Below are 4,955 nucleotides of genomic sequence, written 5' to 3' on the forward strand. Positions count from 1 at the left end.
CCTTCTTCCATTCTTCTGTTGCTCATGTCTATTGTACTTTTATTCCAGATACTATATACTTGAGATCCGTGATTTTTATTATGATTCAAACTTACTGCAAATGTAGCCACTTTCGGCAGCAGTAACAATTTCCTGTTATTGGCGAGGGTTCCAGAATGAGATCCATACTTAGTGGGAGGTAGGACGATATAGTGAGAATAGCACAATTCTGCCTATAAAGAACCGGCGTGATCCTGGGAAAAGTGATAAACTTCTCTCGATCTCAATGTTGTTTCTGATCTGGATGCTGGTGGTTAATACTCTAACTACATTTTTCAGAATACTCACAAGATGTCACAATTTACCCCACCACGGACAACCTACAAAATATTACTTATACTATTTTGTGGGGGAAACCTTAGGGATGATGAAGTTAAAGAGCCAGAGTCAGATCCCAACCCATATGTGATACCTCACAGTCTGTGCCCTGAATGTTTGGAGGGACCCACATTTGTCTATGGCTCTCTCTTTCCCATATGATCTGTCTGAAAGGTCCATGCCATGCCTGCTATTAAAACACGTCTGTGTCTCCCTCTGACATCGTTTTCCCCATGGGGCCTAGTAAAGATCTGTACTTTGCACATACACACAATCAAACGCTTCAAAAGTCTCAACATAGGACATTCCCTTATGATTTCGCTACCACTCTGCTCTATTAATTCTTCTTCTCCCACACTGTGTATTTATGCCTCAAGGTAATCTTCATCTGATTTTAGAAGTTTCTTGTCTCCTAACCTAGGATCAGTTTAGTAATTAGAATTCAATCATGGTGATTTTTAGACTTCAGTCTTGGATTTGGTTCCAAGCTTTCAGTTATCAGACTAGGGAAATTTTCCTACAATGAAACTCGTGAAGAGTGTTTACTCTCTGCTTACCCTTCTGTCTTCTCCATCCCGTGATCCTTCGAAGTGGAACAGGAAGAAAGAAGAGGAAAGTGTCTGATAATTTTGTCTTACTATCTTTGATGAGCTCACTCTTCTGCATTTACGGGTCATTATCCCAGCATAATGGACAATAATAGATTGTAATGGCTAATTTTTTTTTCTCTCAGCTTGGCTGGGTTATTGTGATCAGTCGTTTGATAAAATAGTAGCCCAGATGTTGCTGTAAATAACTGATTAACATTTACAATCAGTTGATTCTAAGTAAAGGAGACTTAGGTCTTCATAATCTGAGTGGGTTTCATCCAATCAGTTGAAAGCAGGAAAAGAAGAAGAAATTCTGCTTCCTGACTAAAACAGAAATTCTGCCTGACCTCTTTCTGCCATCTTGGATACTTGTTGAGGCCTGGACTAATTAAATGACAGAAATGGTTGGAAAACTGTGGTCCAAACCCATTTTTTTTCTGGCTATAAGCAGGATCTCTGGAACCAGAGGGAACACACATCTCTTCTAAAAATTGAAGGTGTTTATATTTGGACAGGAGATGTGTTTACATATACAAAACAAAATAGAACACAGTGACTCCCTTTGACAAGCCCAACAAAACCAGAGTGATCTGGTGAAAGGTAATTTTTACCCATGGAAACAATGGCATCATTGGAGTCAAATTCTGAAGCAAACTTCCTGCTAAGGTGATTGGTCACAGAATCCTTGTGGTACTACACCCCTCAAGGAGTTGAACTTGCTGAAAACTAAAGTGTAGATTAAAAAGAAAAAAGAAATTCTGCCTGACTTGTCAGTCTTCAGGCTCACGACAATGGCAACACCCAGTAATTGGGTGAGCTTTCTCTGTGAGTTTTATACTTGCCAGGACAAATAATTTTAATGATTAATTTCTGTTTGTTTTTGGGTTACACTCAGTGATGTTCAGGGGTTACTCCTGCTGTGAATAACTCCTGGGAGTGCTTGGGGGACCATATAGGATACCAACGATGGAACCTGGGTCTGCTGTGTGCAAGGCAAATGCTGTAACCATCGTACTATTGCTCAGACCAAGAATTAATTTCTTAAAATGAAATTTAAATATTCTTTATTGGGTTCTACAAGATTAGAACTTCTGGTTTTAAATTTTTCTTTTTTTAAAATTTTGACCTGAAGGCAACAAAACTTCAACTTTGCTAACTACATATGACATCGGCTGAGATTGACACCAGCACTTTTTCAGAGCCATGTAGCTGAATGATAAAACCCGAGGTAAATGGGTAAGAAGGTGAATTCTGGGGCTGGGAAGATGTTTCAAAAGACTGGAGACCCTTTGCTGGACAGAGGCCTGGGTTCAGTCCCCAGCACTGCATGGTCCTCAGAGCACTGCCAGGAGTAAAACTCCCGATATTACACAACGAAAGTAAGCTCTGAGCACCAATAAATGGGCCCCCAAACCAAAGGAGGAGAGAGAGGGGGAGTCCCACAAAGTGAAGGGTTTGCCTGTGGCATCTGCCCAGGTCCATTGACTTAAGTATGCTCAGGTGTTTTGCAATTACCACTGGAGGGTTCGCTATATTGATGGGTAATGTCATCTATTTAAATTCAAACAATTTGGAGACTACAAACATGTGGTTTTGTATGATCTTCACAAAGAAAATGAGGGCTGAAGTAAATGCTAATAGTGCAAGAGGCAAGACTGAAGATTTATTTCTCGTGGCCCCAGAAACAAATGATTTCTCATAATTACTTTAAGGTTAAGTAAGGGTAGAAATTTGATACAGTCCAGATAGGACAAAAGAAAAAGTCCAAAAGCTTTTTCTAATTATTAAGAAAATTATTGGAAGTATGGATAATCGTCATATTTTAGCTTAATTTTGCTTTACTATATGCTTTCAATCTGAGTTGAATATTGGAAATAAAAGTATTTCCTGATGCATTCCTATCAATCTTTCTTCAGTCTCTGATGCCATATAAGAATGGGAGAGGGGATTACAAGATTAGTTTAATGTTTAATCCTGTCATAGTGAGAGTGATATGGTATTGAAAATTGATAATTAAAGGTGAAAATAGTTGGGTAGGTTAAATCTTAGAAATGTAAATCTCTTTCTCTCTTTCTCTCTCTCTCTCTCTCTCTCACACACACACAACACCTAATAGAACAGAGATACTAAAAATATTTAATTTTGAATAATTCGATCAAAAGTCTTTGTAGATTATAAATTCCATAAATTAAAGTGTATTGCAAGATTCTGTAACAATGCACTACACTATGTTCTAAAACATAAACTGCTGGAATACTTTTATAAAAAGTAACATGTTCTAAAAATGAGAAAATGTTCTAAAAATAATGATATATAAAATAGAGTAAATACCATGCCATTTTAAGTACAGTTTGCGAAGAATATACCACTGTTTACTGCTTTTAAATCTTACCAGTCTAACCTTTTTTGGTGAGCGGAGGGTTCACACCCCGCTGTATTTGGAGTTTAGTCCTGACTCTGTGCTTGGGGATCACTCCTTGTGGGGTTATAGCCTGAGTGGGGGTGTTGGGATTTCAGAATTGGGGCTCAAAGTCCGGTTGGCCTAGCTCCTTATTTCTAGTCCTGCCAGTCTGACTTTGAGAAAGCGCTTCCTCACTAAAAGTACTTGAATTGAAAAAAGCAATATAAAATAATATTTCTGTTGTCATTTTACCATAGAGAAAAAGTAGAGGACATGGGAAGTCACCTTATCCCAGTGCCACCAGATGTGTCCATGACTTAAAACTGAGCCCTTTTAAAGCATCCCTGTAGCGCTGTAGCACTGTCCTCCCGTTGTTCATCAATTTGCTAGAGCAGGCACCAGTAACATCTCCATTGTGAGACTTCTTATTACTGTTTTTGGCATGTCAAATACATCACGGGGAGCTTGCCAGGCTTTGCTCTGCAGGCAGAATACGCTCGGTAACTTGCAGGGTTCTCCGAGAGGGGTAGAGGAATCGAACCCTGGTCAGCCGCCTGAAAGGCAAATGCCCTACCCGCTGTGCTATCGCTCTGGCTCTTTAAAACATTACAAATAACTAAAATTAAGTATCCTCTCCAGACCTCCATTTTTTTTTTTTTTTTTTTTTTTTTTGCTTTTTGGGTCACACCTGGCAATGCACAGGGGTTACTCCCTGGCTTTGCACTCAGGAATTACTCCTGGCGGTGTTCACAGCGGTAGGGTGTTTGCCTTGCATGCAGCCAGCCTGGCTAAGCCAGGTTCAATTCCTCTGTTCCTCTCGGAGAGCCCGGCAAGCTACCAACAGTATCTCGCTCACACAGCAAAGCCTGGCAAACTATCAGTGATGTATTGAGTATGACAAACACAGTAACAACAAGTCTCACGATGGAGACATTACTGGGCCCGCTCGAGTGAATCGATGAACAACGGCAGGACAGTGACAGTGACAGGTGCTCAGGGGACCATATGGGATGCTGGGAATCTATCCGGATTGGCCACGCTCAAGGCAAATACCCTAGCGTCTCGCTATCGCTCTGGCCCATCCAGCCCTCTGCTTTGACCTTTCCATGCTTCTGTTTTTTCTCCCTTGCTATGATTCCTGCCTGCCCCCAGCACACATATACTTACCGAGTACTGAAGTACTGGACAATAAGTGAAAACAGTCAATCTGAATTGAGGTCTTGGGTCCCCTGAGAGTTGCGACTGAGCTCAGCTATCTTGGCTCAGCCCATGTCGTATGGCAGTGTTGAGTCCGGTGCTCTGTATAGTAAATGTATACACCTTGAAAGCATTGATTATGCAGATCTTATTTTTTAAGAGAGAAAAGAAAACATCCCAAATCATATAGTACTATGAGGCAAAATATCTGATTACGGAGTCTAAAACTGCTTTGTGTATGTAATTTCTGAAGAGAAAAAAATTACAAGCCAGCAGCCATGAAGTGCTTAGTGCAAGATTTCAGTTTTCAACCTTGCAGCTATTACATTTCAATCTGAGCAGCAGGAATATTCTGCTGATCCAAAGCTAACGAATGTCAAGAAGGAAATGGCTTTCTTTCTTCTTTTAGC

At 40.3% G+C, this 4,955-nt stretch overlaps 1 pseudogene; it reads left to right on the forward strand.

Moving 5' to 3' along the window:
* Positions 1-1,348: 1,348 nt before the first annotated feature.
* LOC130021752 (60S ribosomal protein L35a-like) lies at positions 1,349-1,661 on the forward strand (annotated as a pseudogene).
* The last annotated feature ends 3,294 nt before the right edge of the window (positions 1,662-4,955 follow it).

The sequence above is a fragment of the Sorex fumeus genome, unplaced genomic scaffold (genome assembly GCF_029834395.1).
Source record: "Sorex fumeus unplaced genomic scaffold, SorFum_2.1 ptg000002l, whole genome shotgun sequence".
Taxonomy (NCBI): domain Eukaryota; kingdom Metazoa; phylum Chordata; class Mammalia; order Eulipotyphla; family Soricidae; genus Sorex; species Sorex fumeus.